At 44.8% G+C, this 21,409-nt stretch overlaps 1 long non-coding RNA gene across 2 annotated transcripts in view; it reads right to left on the bottom strand.

The window, feature by feature from the left end:
- Positions 1–4,103: 4,103 nt before the first annotated feature.
- The window catches only part of LOC140635537 (uncharacterized), a 37,996-nt gene continuing 20,690 nt past the window's right edge, over positions 4,104–21,409 (bottom strand). The window contains exon 3 of one of the 2 annotated variants that reach the window (XR_012032851.1): positions 4,104–4,469. This is a non-coding gene — a long non-coding RNA (uncharacterized lncRNA). The remainder of the gene's footprint in view (positions 4,470–21,409) is intronic. The other variant, XR_012032850.1, reaches the window with a different exon arrangement.

Here is a 21,409-nt window from a genome sequence, read left to right as displayed (position 1 = left end):
GGAAACAATAATAATTTAAAAATAGAAGAAAGGGCATCTGGTTGGCTTAGTTGGTTAAGTATCTGACTCTTGATTTTTGGCTTAGGTCACGATCTCAGGGTCATGAAATTGAGCGCTGGATGTGGAGAGGTTAGGATTCTCTCTGCCCCTCCCCCACTCACTCTCTCTCTCTCTAAAAAAAAAAAAAAAAAGGAAGAATAGAAGAAGAATCTTGTAAGGACAATTCCTTACATGCTATGGATCAGTGAATATGACCAACTTGATCTTGCACCTGATTTGATACTGCCTGGGAATGGAATAAAAATGAATGAATGAATAAAAATGGAATGAAAGTCTGTCAAAAAAGGTAAATGAAGGGTACCTGGGTGGCTCAGTTGGTTAAGCATCTGACTCTTGATCTCAGCTCAGATCTTGATCTCAAAGTTGTGAGTTCAAGCCCCATGTTCAGCTCCATTCTGAGTGTGGAGCCTACTTGAAAAAAAAAAAAAAAAGACATATGAATAATCCAGAAAGAGCTTCTTTACACTCAACTCTCTTCAAGCCATTCCTCATAGAAGGAGTATGGTCTCTGGATCACATGAACACCCTTTTGCTTCAAATTGACCTAATGAAAACAGGCCCACACTGACATTCACTCCCACCCCTACCAGAACAACCCTGTGTCCTCTGAACTTTTCTTATACCTGTTCTCCATAATACTCTTGTCCAGTGACAGAGTCGCCCAGGAGGAAGACAGAGTGGCCCTGATCAAGAAACCAAAGCATGGGTCCTGGCTTTGCAACTCACTAGCTGTGTGACTCTGACCAAGATGTACAGCTTCTTCAAGCATTTCCTCTTCTTTCAAAGTAGGGATCATGCTAGCTGCCCGGAAGGGCTGTTTGGAGAAATAAATCAGACTTTGCATGAAGGAGCATGGCTATATAGATGCTACCTTCTCCCTCCCTCTAGAGAACCTCAAAGGTACCTCAAGCCTCTTTGTCTATAATGCCAAACGTCCCCCAACAATGGCACAAGCCCTGGACACTGTTGGTGAGTGAGGGCTACACACATGGCTGGACTGTTCTCCCTCAGACCTCCATGTCCAGACCTGCCAACGGGGGAGACACTGGTGGTCCTGGCCCTGTACCCAAGGAAGGCAAATGTGTGGGCAGGAAGTGCCTGGAGGAGAGCAAGAGTGGTGGCTCCCTGGCAGCCAGCCTACTTGTCTCCACTAAGTGGCCCAGTATGTTCCAGAGTATCCCAAATGATGTCATTGTCTTTGTTGCACTTCCCTCAAAGTAGATGGCACTGTCTCCCAACTAACCTTTAAAGTCCCCTGCCCATGACCAGAGTCTAATCCCCACCCAGGTCTTGTGGGTCCTGCCACCAGCGAGTCTCTCACAGCTTCCCTGGCTGTCTGGGGACTGTCCAGGCCCTCAGCACACCTTTTCTCCGGGAAGGCAGCCATGGTCATGGGGCCCCTTTCCACCTCCTGTGCCAATACAGAACTCACAGAGATTCAGTCTCACGGGGCAAGGTTGTTAAACCAACATCAGAACCCTAGAATCACAAGTGGTGGTCAACCGTAGGAGGTGGTGGAAGGATGCCAGGAGAAAAGGTAAAACTGTGTTTAATCCAGAGAGTGGGAGGGGCGAGGGAAGGCACCTCTGAGGAGAGCCCATTGATCCCTCAGGGTCCTCTCAGCTGGGCTCAGAGGTCTTAGTTATCATCCTCAGTATAGGAAGGCCCTTGAGGGCTGGTCAGCCGAGAAGAGGGAGAAACACTGTCCGGCTGGTATTTCATAAAGGTGGTGGAGGAGGGGAGAGCAGGGTGGTGGGGGGTGGTCGGGAACCAAGGGTCCCCACAAGGATGGAAGGTGTCTTTAGGGCTGCATTTGAGAGTTCTGTGCCTTCATTTGTCTTCATCCTGCTTCACAATAGTGTTGAAAATCACTCTGTCTCTTCCGAGGGTAAAAAAAAAAAAATGCAGGGACAGATGCATGAGTCTACTTCCCACTAATGGTCTGAACAGCTGCTGGAACACCTCTGAGTACAATAAAGATTCCAACCAGGGTGGGAACAGGTGCGGTCATCTTTTCTATCCCAGTGAGTGGTGATTTCGGTGCATTGGCACCAACCTGTCTACGTGGAAAGAGCACGGTTGGAGTCTTCTGCTCAATGAACAACAGGTCGAAGGACCGACAGCTCCAGCTCCAGCTCGACACTCGAGCCCAGGGCAGCTGCGAGTGTGTATCCAGAGACTTCACTGGTGCCTTCCCACCTCAAGCTGGGTTTACACAAGGGAGGCTTTAAACTCCACATCAGGTTTATTTTTATTATTTTTTTAAAGATCATCCATCTGAGAGAGAGAGAGCACGAGCAGGGGAGCAGCAGAGGGAGAGGGAGAAGCAGACTCCCCGCTGGGCAGGGAGCCCAAGGTGGGGCTCGATCCCAGGACCCCAGGATCATGACCTGAGCCAAAGGCAGACGCTTAACTGACTGAGCCACCCAGGCGTCCCCATCATGTTGAGGTTTTAGAAGGACTGATTCACCTTTCTCTAGGGCTTACCAGTGACCTTCCAGCCCCCTTTCAAAGACACTAGACTGAGATGTCCCTTCAGCCTGGGGCTCTGTGTGCTCATCCCTACACCCTCTGCCTTCCTTCTCTCCTGAGGCCTGGGCAGTAGCACACCTCACCAGCTCCTCTGGTGCAACAGCTAACCTCACTGCAAAACGGGTGAAAACCAGAGGTACAGACTCTTTTCTCATCAGTGAGTCAGGCCACAGACACAGTGCTGTTGGAGACTGGCCCTGCCAGAGACTCTTCTGTGCCACCCATGTGTGCCATGGAGCCCAGCAGGGTCTTAATGAGCATCTAATGGTTATTAATCATGGCTGCACATAGAGCTTTAAAATTATCCATGATATGACATTCTGGAAAAGGCAAGACTATGGAGACAGAAAATCAGTGATTGCCAGGAGTTTAGGGCAGGGAGGTAGGGGTGGGGGAAGGAAGAGATGAATAGGGCAAGAACAGAGGATTTTTAGGGTGAAACTACTCTGTGTAGGTAGATATATTTTCTTATACATTTGTCCAAACCCATACAATATACTTCTTCTAAGGTTCGTAGACTCATTTCCACCGTGGTGGGCGGGAGTTACCCACGCACAATATTAAACCATTCTTGGACCCCAGGGGGGTATCTGAGACTTCAACTCAGTTCTGATGCCATCTACTTGGAGATGGGATTGGATCCCACAGATTAAGAGTTCAGTCCTACAAGACCACCTCCCACTTTAGATGCCAGTCACAGGCCCCAGGCTGTTTGTCACCTGTGCTTCTGGTGACTGGCTGCAGATTGGAGCTTGCAACGACCTCCTCCATAGATTTGATTAATTTACTAGAGCAGCTCACAAAACTCAGTGCAACACATATTTATGTTTACTACTTTATGAAAGGATATGATAAAGGATACAAATCAACAGCCAGATAAAGAGAAACATGGAGTGGGATCCCCAGCACAGGAGCTTCTGGCTGGTTCTGTGGCATGTGGGAGAATTTGGTGCCCCAAGCGTGGAAGCTTTCTGAAAAGGGCCAAAAAAGCTCATGTGTTCTGTTTCCTTCCACTCAACCTCTCCCCTGTTATGAATTTGAATTTGCATTCCCATTTCATGCACAAAATCCTTTCTGCCTCCAGCTGAAGGTTTCTATCATTAGATCTTTATAGTTAGAGAGGGGAAGCTCTTCATCACAGGGGTTCTGGACTGCTTTGGGAACGCAGTGCTCTTGGCTGTTCATAACTCCCACTTTGAGCTAGATGGCTGTTTAAACTCTAAAGGGATCTTCAATCCAGGTTAATATCTAGGGTGAAGATGTAGGAAGCTTGGATCCGATGTCATTGTGAGCAGCGACCACTGTTAGGACATTAGAAATAAGTTGCAAGCAGGGCTTTATCAGACAGACCAGGAGGTAAAGTTCAAAAGCAAAATCAAGTATTTTCAAACAGATGGCTTTGAAAAGGTTTTTTATAAATGCACATTTATGTACATAATTGGGTCAGTGAAATGCATGGACTTTGTGTTTCTTAAGCTCTAAAACACTTGCAATACTTATCTGGAGAAATTAAAGGGAAAGGTTACATTTATTTACATTTGTATCTTTTCTCCTTTTTTAGGCTTTAGACTTTTAAAGGTCAAGGGTCTTCCTCATTTTTTTTTTAAGATTTTATTTATTTATTCATGAGAGACATAGAGAGAGGCAGATACATAGGCAGAGGGAGAAGCAGGCTCCCTGTGGGGACCCTGATAGGAGACTCAATCCCAGGACCCTGGGATCACGCCGGGAGCTGAAGGCAGATGCTCAACCACTGAGCCTCTCAGGTGCCCCAAGGTCAAGGGTCTTCTGATCCATCTTTGTGTCTTTCCCTCCTTCACTTCTTCCACTAGAATCAGAGTTCAACAAATGTTTGGAGCAAGACCAGAGCAGGGAATCTGAAACAGAGACAAGGACGTAGGGGATGGGCTTAGAAATAGCACAATCAATATATTTCTTATGGTTATGTTACAACCTACACCACTCCAACATGTTAATTAAGCTCCTACACGTGCCAGGCAGAGTCATAGGTCCTAGGGCTCATCACTGGACAGAACGGACAGACCTCCCAAGACACTCCCCGTTCTACAGAATGTTGGCCAATGGCCATATGAGAAATCCGAATGCATCACACAAAAAGTTAGAAATAAAAATACAGGTATTTGACCCTCCCCCCCCCCATACTTCCCACTCTAAGCTCATCATTCCCTTTCCCTCTGGAAATAGATGTGACTAGAAAAAAAAAAAAAAAGGCAAGGAAAAAATCCTGCTCTCTGAATGGTCTCCTGAATGAAGTTCATGTGACACCTCCACATATTTGATGTCACCTACTCTCACAACCTAGGGGCATAGATGACATTTTTGCCCTTCCTTAGGGTAAAGAAGGTAAGACTCAAGGTGGACATGTGATTTGCCCACAGGTGCACAGCAGGTAAGACACAGAGCTGAACCAAATTGCCCAGGTCACCAACGCCCCAGTCTTGGGGCTTCATATTTTAGCATTCCATGTCTCCAGGAAGCAAGAAGCCTGGGGGACCGGGGCAGGTGGGGAGAGACAGTTCATCTTGGCCCAGACACTGGCACAGCATTCTCAGAAATGAGCATCGTGGCAAATGAGGCTGCAAAAACAAAAACCAAGCCACCCAGGTCTTGAAGGATAGCTGCATCCGGCTGGTGGAGGGTGAGGCTATGCTAGCCACTCAGCCCCAGCCCAGTTACTGCCACTGCCCCTCTCGCCCTCAGAAATGTCACAGTGTACTCTCTCTCTCCCCCACCACACTGTGGACCCCAGAGGTGACAGATTGAGCCACGGACCCGCAGCCAGGAAGGAGAAAGATCTAACCTTCCCTCCTGCAGCTGCTGCTGCTCAGACCTCTGTTTTGAATGGACTGCAAGACCAAAACTCCAACCCCAGAGCTTAGGACTTGGTGCCTGGGGTTTATAGGCCCAGCCCAAGAGCTTCTCTGACCAAATATATCTGAAGGCAGCAGTAGGGAAAAAAACAATAGGGTGCGGTGGTTTTATTTTTTTTCTAGTCATAAAATAGCAAGAACCCAGGAAAAGCTGTTTCACAATTAGGAGGTTCTTGAGTTCCTTTAGTAATAAAACCTTCCAAGATGATAAAGTTATATGGTCACTGCTCTGGGCTGAATATTCATGTCCCCCCAACATGTGTGTGTTGAAATTCTAACTCCCAATGTGATGGTATGAGGATGTAGGGCCTTGGGAGGTGATTAGGTCATGAGAACAGAACCCCCATGGATGGGATTAGCGCCCTTAGAGAGGAGGCTCCAGAGAACCTCCCAGCCCTGTCCATTACAAGAGGAGGACACAGCAGGAAGACATTGGCTGTGCACCAGGAAGCAGACCCTCAAAAGAATTCAACCATGGTGGCATCTCAATCTTGGACTTAGCCTCCAAAATTGTGAGAAATATATTTCTGTTGTTTACAAGTCCCCAGTCTGTGGGATTTTGCTAGAACAGCTTGAGCACATAAAGACAACCTCCCTGTCTTCAACATGGCGAGTGCTAATAAGATTCCAGCAACTGTTTCACTGGCTCTACCCCGATACCCCCAATTAGAGGTCATCTGACTTTGTGGGGGTATCTGAGGTTCATGGGGTCCCTGGGGTTGTTAGTTTGGGCTCTGAGTCCTCTCCTGTTCTTTGGCCCCTTTATTCTTTGCTGCCCAGGAAGCCATCTGAGGGCTGCTGCATACCCCTGTTGCAGACATTGAGGACCCCCAGAGTTGTGCTGGGCTTCACCTAGAGGTCGAGGAGAAAGCCTCTCTTCCTCCTCCCTCTCTGTGGAATTTTAGGACCTGCAACGTGAGCACCAAAGCTTGAGTGACGAGTCCTGTGCGAAGGCAGACCCCATGAATTCTGTCTGCAGTGCATCTCTGCAAGGACACCAGGAGGTGAACACTGGGGATAGACACCAGGGGTCCTCTTCGTGCTCATTGATTCTATTGTTTTAACTCTTTTCCCAGACTTCACGACCTCCATCCTCTATTCCGACCAAACAGCCCTGCCCCCTCCATATCCTGCCTGTTCAGACAGGATGGTCTCAGCCTCATCTCAGGCAGTGACCCCTCTGAGAGTTTGGCTTTGCCAGCAGACAATGGGAAGCCTCCGATGGGCTCTGAGCTGAGAAGGACCCTCATCATTAGGAAGATCCCTCTCAGCGGTGGTCCCCGGAATGGGCTGGATGGGAGAGAAGCTATTCTTGCTTCCAGCCCAGAACCTGAAGCCCAGATTCAGTTCAAGACAGTGGCGCACTGGTGCCACCTGGAGGCAGCCAGCTTCAATTAACAGAAGCAGTTGACAATTCTGCAAATCAGAGTCAGAGAGGCTTTTCAGGTGCCTCCTGAAAACAGCCTGTTTATTTGGAGGGGGCCAAAAAGAACAAAGCTTCAAGGAGGTCTGCGCTAGAGACTGGAAGAGTGACTCCTCTCTAGAAGGAGATTCTCGAGTTACTTCAGAAGCAGAAGCTCCCAGGATGAGCTGGAGAGACACCCCCCTAACCAAATGAAATTTGACCCCCACAACAGATTTGCAGAATAAAGGGCAGTCTTCGCTCAGAGGAAGGAAAGTGGGCTTGATCTTGTTTCATGTGACACATTCCAGTTGCCCAGTGGCACCTGCTTTAGAAGTTCCTTCCCACTCTCGGACAGAGACCGTAGAGAGGCTGGCACAGGGACGATGGCCCTCTGAGCCTGGGTCCTCGGCTACCTTTCTTTCTCTAATTTTCCTGTCCTTTACAACACAGCCCAGGAAGCAAGCAACAAGTAGGGGGTACTAGAGGTTGCAATGGAGCAGTTTTGAAAACCTAACTCTGAATCTCCCTCTTCCTGCCAGAAGCCACTTAATTACAGACTTCAGTGTATCATTCTTGTAATATTGCGTGATTTGTTTCTCTCTTCTTTCCAAGTGGGAGCAAAGTATTCCTTATCGGCTTTCTCCGGGTCACGGAGTCATGGGAAGTTTATTATATTATGGCTAAAATCTCTCCTGCCGTTCGCTCTATCTCCTTCCTGATACTTGATGTTTTCTTAAGAAGGTTTCTCAGTGTAGACAAGCAAGGTCATATCTCTGAGTCTCTGCCAAGATTGTGCTGCACTTCTGCTTCTGCTCAGATGGGAACTTAGCAGCAGCTGAAGATCAGAAGATCAGGCATCCTGATTTGCATGGGAAGAAAGGAAGAGTAGCTGACGCCCTCAGAAGTCAGGCAGACCTGTGAGGTCTACGTCATCGTGCGCACCGTGGAGGGTCTTCCAACATTGGGTATGGGGGTGGGAGGCCAGAGGGCAGGGCTGGGGGAAAGGAAATGCCCGGCCCAGGAGGGGTAGCAGTCAGATTTGGGGTGGCCCCCATGAAAAGTGGTTAGGAAGTTAGAAGAAATTCTGCCTCCAGGGATTTCTGAAAAGCCAGTGTCCACGTCTCATCTCTGCCACTATGGTCCTTCACTTCTGTAACATCCACACCTTTCTTCTCCCCGTTCCCTCTCTCTTCTCACACCAGCCCCCTTTCTTTTTGCTTACTTTGCTTCATTGCAGGTATCATGCTAGAGCCAGGGGAAAACTCAGGCCTCTCCTTCTGGCGAATATCACATAATGCCTTTCACTTCCTCCTCTGTTAAGGGCAAAGTATGTGCTTGTAAAATCAAAGTTCACGTTCTGCACTTGGCTTCCAGGAGGGTTGGGCTACCTTTAGCACATTTTCCTTTGAAACCACCTCTGAGCTTTGTCTTCCCTCCATTCTCCTTTCAGTGATGACGATGGCCAGAGGCTGAGCCATAGGGAGGTGGTGGGAGTTGACCCCAAGGAGGCTCGTCACATTGAACAAATAAGTAGCTTGAGCAAATACATGTAGGGAGGGTCATGAGAGCCAGGTTGGAGAAGTGACAGGATGTGAAAGGTGGAGGTTGGGAAGGACCTTGAGGCATCGATGGGGCACCAGATTAGAACTGCCAGTATGGTATGAGCTCAGAGTGTCTAAACATATAAACAGATAAATACATTAAAAAGAAAACCACAGGCCAGAAATGGCCTCACAAGGGCAAGTCACAAAATGAGGGCTTAACACCTAACCTAACTGCAGTTCCAAACTCCCCCAGATCTGTCAGTTTTAGCTGGTCAGTCAAGAATTTTCCAACAGGCACTAATGAGGTCACCTGTCACATGGGTCCCATTCCACCCCCAAAGGGAGATGAGGTCATCCACCTAATAAGTCTCCCTGCACCCCCTGCAATTAAATGAGAAAAATTAAGCTGAGTACAGTTTAAAGATCCAATTGGCTCTACTAGTCAATTCATAAATCAGACAGCATCCCATCTAGCAAGTAGAGGGGAGCTCTGGTGGGCTATAGAAAAGGAAAGATTTAAAAATAGAGAGGGAGCAGAGAAAGGGAACTATCAGCAAAGAATTCCTTGTTTTAGGCAAGGTCACCCACCAAGGGGAAGGGTCTGCCTGTAAAATTCCTGGTGCTGACCAGGAGATCCCTATGCTGACTGGTTAAAAGTTGCATTCCTTAGCAAGGGTTGGGCGGCGGGCGATGAGGGGGTTGAAACTGCAGGTAGGGGATCCCTGGGTGGCGCAGCGGTTTAGCGCCTGCCTTTGGCCCAGGGCGTGATCCTGGAGACCCGGGATCGAATCCCACGTCGGGCTCCCGGTGCATGGAGCCTGCTTCTCCCTCTACCTGTGTCTCTGCCTCTCTCTCTCTCTCTCTGTGACTATCATAAATAAATAAAAATTAAAAAAAAATAAAGACTCTGCATCTTTCTTTAAAAAAAAAAAAAGAAAGAAACTGCAGGTAGGTTAGGTGTTAAATCTTGGTTTACTGACTTGAACCTTAACCTAAGTGATACCTTTGGGCCTGTGGTTTTCTATTTCACACCACTAAGGGAAGGCCTTGTTTGGAATAATTTTTTCTTTTCTTCTGCTAATAACTTCCTTGCTCCACCCTTCTTCCTATACAAACCTTTCATTTTGTACAGCTTCCTCTGAGATCCCCTCTGCTCGCCCGATCCACATATCACTTAATAAAGCCAATTAGTTCTTCAAATTACTCAGCTGCATTTTTGTTCTATTCCATACATATATACATAGACACAGATATATACATGTGTGGAAGTACATATATGTGCATACAAATAAATTCTAGCTCTATCAGCTGAGAGCAACCAGAAACAATAGCATCCCTATAGCAGTGAGCACATGGAGCATCCAATCTTGGTTTCTAAATACCATTTTTCACTAAAAAGAACCCAGAAATGGCTGATTCAGGGGACAGAATGGGTGAGCCTGGACTATCTTCTTGTGCCAGAAAATAAGATGATGCTTGAAGAATGATGAGAGCAGGATCCCTGGGTGGCGCAGCGGTTTAGCGCCTGCCTTTGGCCCAGCGCACGATCCTGGAGACCCAGGATCGAATCCCACATCGGGCTCCCAGTGCATTGAGCCTGCTTCTCCCTCTGCCTGTGTCTCTGCCTCTCTCTCTCTGTGACTATCATAAATAAATAAATAAATAAATAAATAAATAAATAAATAAATAAAATTAAAAAAAAAAAAAAAGAATGATGAGAGCATGTCAAAAGGACACGGGAACCAGCCGATGGAGATCCCACTGGCTAAATCTCAGATGATCTAAACATCAAAATAATATGATAGCATCGGATTCGACTTATTAAAAAAATATGAATCCATATTGATAAATAAATGAATGATAAATAAATGGGGTGTGTATGTCTGTGTGTGTGTAAAAGTTATTTCATACAGTAGGCTACCAAGTAATAAATGTAGAAGGAATTAATGGAAATAAAAAACAATAGTATGGCAGCATCATGGTGTTGAGTTATTCAGATAGGGGCTGATGAGAGGAGCTTGATAAGGACCAGGATATTGGTATCATCTCAGAAGATCTCCCCATAGAATGGTTATCATTACTAAGGCATAAGTAGTGACTTGATGGGGGAGAAGTTTGGAAGACACCAACATGACCAAGAGATCAAGGTCACCAAGGGGTGGCATACTATAATGTGCTATAATATGTAGAGCCCGGCATCCTGTCTGTATGTTGCTGCCAACAAAGCCTGATCAGGTCTGACCAAAAGGAAATATCAGATAGAACTGTTAGGGTTGTCCTACACAATAAAAGGCCTGTATTCTTTAAAACTGAAGGACATGAAAGACAGGTGAGAAATTCTGAGAAATTATTCCATGTGGAAGGAAATTGAAGAGATGTGGTAAGTGGATGTAATGTGTGTTCTGGACTGATCAGATCCTGAACCAGAAAGAACACAGAGACATGGTTGGCTGATCTGGCAAAGCCTAAATGGGGGTCTGCGGACTGGGTGGTAGTGTTGGGTCAATGGTGATAACCTCACTTGGAGAGTCTGTACTTGTTTCCTAGGGCTGCCATAACAAATTGCCACAAAATCAGTGGCCTCAAATTGCAGAAATATATTCTCTCACAGTTCTGGTGGCTAGAAGACCAAAATCAAAGTGTCAATCAGTGGGGCTGGTTCCTTCTGGAAACTGAGGGAGAAACTGTCCCAGGTCTTTCTCATATCTTTAGAGGATTGTTGGCAATCCTTGGCATTTCTTGGTTTGTGGCACCATACCTCCAATTTCTGTTTCCATTTTTATGTGGCCTTCTTCTCTGTAAGTCTCTGAGTCCCTCTTTGTCCTCTCCTCTTATTATATGGACATCAGTTTACTGGATTTAGGGCCTACTTTAAACCCAAGATGATCGTAACTCAATATCCTTAATTACATCTGCAAAGACCCTATTTCAGAATAAGGTCACATTCTGAGGCTCCAGGCGGGCATGAATACTTTGAGGGGAACACCGTTAAATCCCCAGCAGGGCTGTATCCAGAAATACACCCTAAAGTTTCAAGGGCAACAGGGCATTACAATTGCATCTTGCTCTCAAATGGTTCAGAAAGTGGTAATGCAGAAGTCAAGAATTCCTTATATCCCACTCTTGCAACTTTCTATATCCTTGAAATTATTTCAAAATAAACATTTAAAATTTTTCTTTAAGCTCTTTTGATATTACTTAAGGTTTTCATGAGGGAAACATTCAGGAGAGAATGAGACAAGAGGTAGGAAATGTGAATGGGCAGGAAGGAGCACAAGAACTCTGGGTCTTTTAATGCCTCACCTTTTTGCATTCTCCAAGGACTTTAAATATTCTTTTTGGGTGGATATGATCCATTTCCAGAGGGAACTGATTTAGAATTTGGTCATGACCAAATGACAAGTTTTGCTACAGACAAACCCAGAAGTGAAGAGGGGCTTCCCTAGTTCACAGAGCCTACAGTCTGCTGCTGTGTGCCCAGGACTGGTGCCCCACCACGGTCTTAGGGACCACCCATCACCACTTCAACTTTTTGCAACTGCTTTGTCTTTCCTGATTTTTTATTCCTATCAAAGAAATATAAATTTAATTCCTTTTTTGCACATTACACATATTTCTATCCTTAATCTAAAATCTATCTCCCCATGTTTTTAACCCTTTAATTTAGCTGGTAAAAGAGTTTCGCCTTCTATGTTCCTGCTTTAAATCTCAGACCGTTGATCTTTTATTGCTTTTCATTACCTTTCAGGGTTAGTGGGTTGTTTATTTTATGTTTCACTGTTTTTGTCTTATTTTTCTTATGTTTAATTTCAATTTTTAATCTTTCAAATTCCCATAGTCCCCATATTAGCCTGCTCTGACTATCTTTTCCTTTTATTCCTCCATCCTATAATCACTGGCTTTATCAGTGACTGTAAAGAAGGATGGTCCCAAGAGTGTGAGGAGTTCAGAGCTGACAAAAGCTCTCTCTAAAGCCTCGTCTATTCCCACCACAGCCCCCCAGCCTGCTGAAAGATGCCCTCCCAGAATCCTTGTGATGTATTCAGAAACTTCATCCCTCTCAGGGCTATAATTTGCTTAGAAATCTTATTTATATCACATGTAATTTAATCCTTTGTGTTTTAAAATCAATGGTCAATATCTGGCCAAACTTTGCTAAGTGAAATGCACTGTTGACCTGTAACATGTCACAAAACCAGAAGGATGTGGTTAAGGGGGTCACAGCAGCCCGGCCTTGGACTTGGTTGACCTTTTTGGCCCTGAGCCTTATATAGGTACTCTGCAGAGGCACAGTTACCAGGCCCATGGCATGACTTGTTTTCTTATCTATTTCCATTCTGCTTATTTCCAAACTTATTCCAAACACCTCCCTTCCAGGCTGTCTACAGCAGGTTGCTGGCTGGGTAGTCCTCCATGCTCCCTTCCCTTCTCAGAACAGTCCTGGGAAAAAAATTCAATATGGAGATTATTCCGATTATTATTATTATTTTTTTGATAACAGCTATCAGTTCCTTCCAGGGTGAACCTCTATTATTAGGATCCATTCAATACTTTCTAGATGCACTTCAATCCTCATATGTAGAGAATAGAAGGCCTGTTTTCCCTCCTGATTATGAGCCTTCTTTCTTTCCCTACCCCTAAATCTCTCTCTCCCACCCCCCTACTCTCTCTCCTTCTGTCATTCCTCACATGGCCTAATGGGTATGACTAGCTTTTGTCATTCCCCCCAGGATGCAATATTGGTTTTGCTTTACTATCTTGGCTAATGTAGGGGAACAAGGGAAGAGTTTCTAAGACTTTCTTCCTTCTTAACCACAATTGCTGTTACCCCATAGGCCAAGAAACCAATGTGAGATAAAGTCAACATCAAATATGGCCATCACAATTATATATTCACATTCTAGAGAAATGACCATCAAATGGGTCAGTGGGTACAATGGACTCACTACAAACTAAGACTTGGGCTAGAATTCCATTTATGACCTGGTCACCATATGCTTCCATTCTATAACAGAGATGTCATGATCATGTTTCATGACTCTGAGGATGATTAACACCATTATCTAAGAAAATAACCATAAGGATCTTTGGAAAAAGACTGAGACAAACAATACCTTAGATAATTGTGATGTTGAAGGTTTTTCCTCATGAGGACCCAAATGATCTCAGGTCCAAAAAACGGACAAAGGATCATGACTTTTAGTTATGGTAGATGCCACTCTCTATACTTTATTTTTTGGTTGTATAAATGAGCAGTGCCCTTGTTTGGTGCCCATTGATAGTGTCAGGAATGTCATGTTCTATTAACCACCTCCATAACTCTATGCCAGCTTGGTCACTTAGCTGACCAGCTGGCCTGACCACTCATTTTAATCATTGTATCACCTTGCTTCTTACAGTTAAGTGTAACCACTCTATTATTTGGGGATCTTATCATTCTCAGCAGGGACTCGGGTTCTGTAATAGCAGCCCCTACCATCAGCGCTGGCCTACCAAGTACAGTCACCACTGAGCTTTTCAACAACCTAGTGTCCTCTTCCCCTTTCATTCCTTATCATTCTAGAAAGTGGAGTGTCCTTCGGATACCTACCTCCTACCTCCTGTAAAATAGAGTGGTTTGGGCAGGTTTTCCAATCTTACAAACTATGGATATATGTCAGCATGCCCGTTTCTCTGGAAATTTTGATCTTTTCATCTATTTCCTGCTACAAAAGTCTGGCAGATCTACTTGACTTTAACATGGGCCATTGCTTTCTCCGTCCTTCTATGAACTATACCTGGCAGCTTATTTGCTCCATCTCCTGGGACCCTTGCCAGAGTAAATTAAATCTTGTATCCTAGGAGAGTGCTCTCATATCTATAAAATTTCCCTTCCCAACTTTATGTTCTACCCTTTTGTTAAAAATGTATCCAGGAGTTGTTTACTCATGTATGGTAATACAACAGATGTGTAGAGAATTTTTCATGAAGGAAGAAGTTGATGCTCAGATTCCTAGAAAGAGGAGGCATGGCACACCATGCAGAGCCACATGGAGAAGGAACAGGAACAGTCAGGAGTCAGAAGAAGAAGAAGAAAAACATGTCCCAGAGCCTTTATTGGAGTTTTTGCAGGAATAAATAAGTAAAGTAGAAAAGGTACTCTGAGTGAGGTTACAGTTGGAGATTTTGGATAATTTCAGCAGACTCTAGACTATAAGGATAATCCACACTAATCTGGTCCCTGGATCTGGGGTGATTTAGGGCAGGAGGGATATTGGCCTAGTGTGTGAGTTTGATAAAGGAGAGCATGGGGGACATGGGCTTGGTTGGGGTTTGGTTGGTTTGCATATGAGAGGTATCCCTGAGTAATTTGCTGTCTCTAGGAATTAGAGCAGCAGTCTCTCCCAGATCAAGGCCCCTGAATGCCAGTATATCAAGAATACAGAAAATAAGAATATATAGTCAGGACAACCTCAATCTTCCTCTCTCCCTCCAATCTCTAATTCAGCACTGTCAGCACCCAGCTCAGCACATGCTGGCTCATCCTGCAGTTCCTTCAACAAGTGGCACCTTTTCTCCTTCAGCAGATCCAGCACTTCCCCAGCCAGGTGATAGTATGACTTCATGCTTGTCATCAGCCTCAGACCCCAAAGGGCAGAGCCTGATGAGGGTGCCCACTGGCCTGCAGGGCAATGGCCTCTGCAGAGTCCTTGGGCCAGTGGGGTGGATGCTAGCCCTGCGTGGGGAGAAGGAAGCCAATTCCACAATTTCCTGGGCTCAGGGAACTGGATTCTGAAGCTTACCACCCCATATATCCCCACCTCTAATCTCCAGGTCCCGTTCTTCACTAATTAGAGCCTGGCCCTGGACAGAATAGACCTACCTAGGTTGAGAGTTCAATCCTCTCTGGAGCTCCTAAGATTAAATCCTGGGCTGATCCTTAGCTTTTTCAGCTCTCTGGCTACAAGAGCTGTGCCTTTCTTTACATGCTGCCAAGAAGGCTTGACTTTCACACCCACCTTGTAATTTGTGCAATCACTGTCAGCCTTTCATTTTTCAAAGCAGCAAGTGCCCCCTGCCACAGTCATCCAGATCCATATCCTTCCAATTCCTATTCCCCCCATGGTTCTTAACTGTCTAATACATGTCACATACTAGTGCATTGCCTTTCTTGGGTAGACCATCCAAATTCACTACTGGCAAAAGTTTTACCAATCACTCTGCTACCTTTCACTGGGCTAAGCTCTGCCTCAACTGCTAGCAACTATGAAATCGACTTTGCCGCCTGACAGCAGGTGGTTCAGCTGCAGAATCCCATCTTAGCATCTGCTTCTTGGACTATTCCTGACAACAATAGTTACAGGTTGATTCCCTGGGAAACTGGCTGTGAGGTGGAGATTAGCATGCAGGAAGCTTATTAGAGAGTGCTCTTGGGATTAACGCCCCTGGAGAAAGAGAAATGATTGGAAGAAGTTGGACTGTGCCATGGTTTCAACAAAGCCTCAGTTGACCCCATGAGGAGCTCTGATGCTGGGTTGCCCCTTCAGAGTTTTCAGACATCTCAGGCAAGAGGGCTGAGCCTTTATACCCTACAAAGAACAGTCATTGGATACAGGCTGCCCCACGAAGAGGACATGACCTTGGGCAAGGTGGCCCTCTGCAGCCAAGGGTAATTTCTGGAGGGCCGACAGCTGAAGGCTGTCTGCCAGCAGCACTCCCAGAGTCCTTCAGATCTGCAGGGGAATAGGGATGGAGACCATACCATCCTGCACCTTGCAATCTGGACATGATTTATCTTAATGTGCTCACTCCCCCATCAAGGTGCACACTGTCTGCTTGGACATATGGTCTCGATTGTATGATTATTTAACTTGTATTTACATTGCATCCTCCGGACAGGATTATTTAACTTTAAGACCTTAAATACTAGAATTGATGATGGATCTAAAAGACAAGCAATAAGAATAGAGGCATCATTTTCCCCTGGGTAATTTTTCTAGAGAGACACATGCTAACCTAAATGGAAGATTTCTCACACTTATTTAAGAACAGAAACTGGAAGCTCAGAATATAGAAAACTGATCATTTTGCTTTGAAGTACTTGAGGAACACTGTTGGACATCCCATACCCACCAGGATTCTGTTATCAACTGGAAGAGCAACTCATTACATTAACATTTCACTCCTGTAGATATGCTAATCACTTGAAAGTTAGTTGACATTTGAGATTCTGAAAGTAAGTGAATGGAACCACTCTTCTATCATTCTCATTCATTTCTTAAAGGAGTTTTGTGGAGAGGAATAGTTGCTTCTCGACACAGAGGATACCTATTACAAAACATGGCTCAACACAAGAGGATCAGTGGCTAGCTGCTGAAGATTTTTTTCATAGAAAGTCTTTGCCACAGAGGAATCTGGCCTATGTTTTCATGGCCACTGTTCAGTGTCATGGTTGCTGGGTTTCTCTGGAGCTAAGCCACCTTGGGTATGAATAAAAAGAAGAACTGTTTCGAGTTCAGCCTAAACCCATGGATTGTTTGGCCAGAGGGAGTCATTTTGACTCACATGACTGAAATGATGTGTGTTTGGTAGCCATGGTGTTTCCATGGTCTGCAGGAAGTCCAGTACACATGGTTAGCTGAATGTTCCAGAGGGTGCTTAGAGGTAGTTAACATTAGCCTGTGGGTAGGAGAGCCCAAAGAGGGGGTCTGAGTTTGTGGTTTGCTTTGTTTTTATTTCATTTTATTTTTTAAATAAATTTTACTTGTGACAACATTTTATTTTATATTAAGTAAACTCTACATCCAACATGGGGCTTGATACCATGACTCCAAGATCAAGAGTCACATGCTCTACCAACTGAGCCAGACAGATGTGCCTCCATTTTATTTTTAAGTCAGAAGAAAAATCAATTTTATTATAAATATCAACAATTTTTATTAATATGTTTGGGTTTATCTTGTTGTTTCCCCTATCACACACATATCAATGTTTTTAAGAGTAAAAAAACATTGGTTTTGAAGACAGAGAAGAGAAGGGAAACCCAGGTTGTAAGATGAGCCTGGGTCTCATTTGCACATTACTGTGTGTCTGTATTTTAGGATGGCCAGATTTAGCAAATAATAATATGGATGTCCAATTAAATTTGAATTTCAGACAAACAATGGATACTTTTTAGTATAGGTATAGCCCAAATATCCATGGCAACCCATGTTTATCCCAAATAGTGCAGGCCAACTGTCCTTTATCTGGTAACCTTCCTGGATTTTCATGTGAAAAGAGTTGGATTTTGCTGAGAAGTTTGCAAGGTGAGAAGGACCAACAGGTGGCTGCCTGTGGCAATAAGAAGGATAATGAGCCCAAAAAACTACAGAGAAGAGAAAAAGGGGAGTTGAAGAGGCTGGGAAGATAGCAGAGTAGGAAAACCCTAGGCTTATCTCTTCCCACAGATACAACTAGATAACACCCACATCTAATAGCCTAGAAAATGGCCCAAAGACTGGCAGAACAGACTCCACAACTAAATGTAGAGAAGAGTCCACATCGAAGAGGGTAGGAAAGGCAGAGACAAAGTCAGGAGGTAAAAGGACCCATGGGACCATCCAGGAGGGGAGGGAGGAAACTTCGGGTGCAGAGAAGTGAAAGGAGCAGACACTCATACCAAGGAGCCCATGAAAGGAAGACAAATCCTCATAACATTTGGCTTTGAAAACCAGAGGGGCCCAATTTTGTGAGTTCTTACAACCAGTGGAATTTAAAGACTGGGACTTTACACAATAGTGGTCTTGGCTCTGGGAGAGCCAGGAGGCTGAGAGGAAACTGAGTCCCTGCCCTTAAAGAGGTAGCACAACAAATGGCCTGCTAATATACAGCATAGATTGAAAAATGCCTGGGGCATACAGGAGGAAGAGTTATTTACTACTCTCAGAGTGTGTCCCAAGGGACAGAGATCACTAGGAGACTCCCCCAGGAACAAGGGAGCAGGTAGGCACCATGTTGCTCACTTGTCCTCCAGTATAAACACACAGCCACTGGCAGGAACCAGCACAGTGCTGACATTCACTACCTAACTTGCTTCTATCCAGTACCTTCCCTCCCCTGGCTTTGGTGAATGTGCCCCCCTCAACACAGCCTGCCTTATTACCAGTGCTACAAGTTTCCTCCCCCAGAAAACCAGCACAAACCTTGCCAACACCCAGTCTTTCCACCCAAGAGCTTTGCAGGGCTTTGAATCCCAAGATGGCAGGGTGGTGGGCCCCCTCCCATGGAAGATCAGCACACATCTTGTTAAAATTGTGTACTCCACTCCAGCTGGCCCAGTTTCAGTGGTGGCACATCCCCTCCACTGGCCTGCAAACCTTGTGGGCACTGTGTACCCCTCCCAATCCAACACAGTCTTGTGGTCAGAGCCCATTCAAACTGGGCCGTAAGCCTGGTAGTATGCAAGCAGCCCCAACATGCATGTACCACTCCAAAGTGATTTCTGCCCCAGGGAGAGGAAAGAAACCACACACACCAGTCAGTCTGTGGCCCCAACAGTGGGCTAAGGGCAGACAGTTGGGCTGATTGCAGGCCCTGCCCATCAATGAAAACTTCTTAGGGGAAAACACAGATAAGTGCCCTGTAGTTTGGTGCTATTGCATCTCTGGCAGATGCCTAGTCTGACTCAAGCCCAAGGCAGCACCAGACTGCCCACTAACATCACAGGGACCAAACACTGCCCACAACAGGCAATGAGAGCCACTGCAGGTGACTGGAATGACAAAAAAAGCAGTCAAGCCACAATAGTAGGTGCATGAAACACACATACAAGACACCCTTAAGTGCCAGATTCTGGTGAGTAGAGGACACTGCACTACAGTGCACTATATTACCTCTTCTTCATAAAGCCATTACCTTCAAGAACAGGAGGCATGGGGATCCCTGGGTGGCGCAACAGTTTAGCGCCTGCCTTTGGCCCAGGGCGCGATCCTGGAGACCCGGGATTGAATCCCACATTGGGCTCCCAGTGCATGGAGCCTGCTTCTCCCTCTGCCTATGTCTCTGCTTCTCTCTCTCTCTCTCTCTGTGTGACTATCATAAATACATAAAAATTAAAAAAAAAAAAGAACAGGAGGCATGGATGACTTTCCTAATATACAGAAACAGACAAAGAGACAAAATGAAGACATGAAGAAATATGTCCCAGATGAAAGGACAAAGCAAAAGCCATGGCAAGAGACCTAAGCAAAATGGAGATAAATATTATGCCTGGTGGGGAATTTAAAGCAATGATCATAAAGATATACCCTGGGACTGAGAAAAGAGTGGAGAACATCAGTGAGACTGTTAAAAAGGAGACAAAGAGAATTAATCTGAGATGAAGAACACAAAAAATAAAGTTAAAAATACAATAGATGGAATACAAACGAGACTAGAGGAGGCAGAAGAACAAATTAGTGACCTGGAGAACAGTGTAATGGAAAGTAATCAAGCTGAGGAGGTAAGAGGGATAGAAAGCAAAATGACAGTAGACTTAGGGAACTCAGCAATTCCATCAAGCTTAATAACTAACTTCCACATTATAGGGATCTCAGAAGAAGAGAGAGAAAATGGAGCAGAACATTTATTTAAAGAAAATAATAGCAGAAAAACTCTCTAATCAGGGGAAGGAAACAGTGTCCAGATTCAGGAGGCCCAGAGATTCCCCCCCAAAAAAATCAACAAAAGGAGATCCACACCAAGACACATAGTAATGAAAGTGGCAAAAGCTAGAGACAAAGAAAATTTTAAAAGCAGCAAGAGAGGGATCCCTGGGTGGTGCAGCGGTTTGGCGCCTGCCTTTGGCCCAGGGCGCGATCCTGGAGACCCGGGATCGAATCCCACGTCGGGCTCCCGGTGCATGGAGCCTGCTCCTCCCTCTGCCTGTGTCTCTGCCTCTCTCTCTCTCTGTGACTATCATAAATAAATAAAAAATTAAAAAAAAAAAAAAAAGCAGCAAGAGAACAGAAAATAGTTACATGCAAAGGAAACCCCAAAAGGCTATTAGTAGATTTTTTCAGCAGCAACTTTGCAGGACAGAAGGGAGTAGCATGATATATTCAAAGTACTCAAAGGAAAAAATCTGCAACCAAGGATACTCCAGAAAGACTGTAACAACAGACAAAAAGGGCACTGTGTCATAATAAAGGGTACAATCCAACAAGAACAGAATAATTGTAAATATTTATGCACCCAACATGGAAACACCCAAGTACATAAAATTGTTCATAACAAACATAAAGGAAATAATAAATAGTAATACAATAGTAGCAGGGGACTTCAACACCCCATGCACATCAATGGATAGATTATCCAAATAGATCAATAAGGAAACACCAGCATTGAATGACACACTGGACCAGATGGATTTAACAGATATATTCAGAATATTACATCCTCAAACAGCAGAATACAAATTTTTTGTACATGTGCACTCTTCTCCTAGAAGAGATCTCCCAGAAGAGATCACATATTAGGCCACAAAACTAGCCTCAACAAATTCAAAAAGATTGCCACAATGCTATGAAACTAGAAATCAATAACAAGAAAAAATCTGGAAAGAGTACAAACATGTGGAAGTTAAACAACATGCTACTAAACAATAAATGAGTCAGCAAAAAAATCAGAGGAAAAATTAAAAAGCACATTGGAAACAAGTGAAAATGAAAATGCAATGGTCCAAACTCCTTGGGATGCAGCAAAAGTGATTCTAAGACAGAAGTTTATAGCAATACAGGCCTACATCAAGAAACAAGAAAAATCTCAAATAAACAACTTAAATTTATGCCTAAAGGAACTAGAAAAAGAACAAACAAAACAAGCAAAAGGAGGGAAATAATAAAGATTAAAGCAGAAATAAATAATATAAACAAACAAACAAACAAAATAAAACACATCAATGAAACCAGGAGCTGGTTCTCTGAAAATTTGTTTCAACATATTGGTAAACCTCTACCCAGACTTATCAGAGACAGAGA

The sequence above is a fragment of the Canis lupus genome, chromosome 6, assembly GCF_048164855.1.
Source record: "Canis lupus baileyi chromosome 6, mCanLup2.hap1, whole genome shotgun sequence".
NCBI lineage: Eukaryota > Metazoa > Chordata > Mammalia > Carnivora > Canidae > Canis > Canis lupus.
Note: the sequence above shows the minus strand (reverse complement) of the source record. Positions and strands in the feature narration are given on the sequence as shown.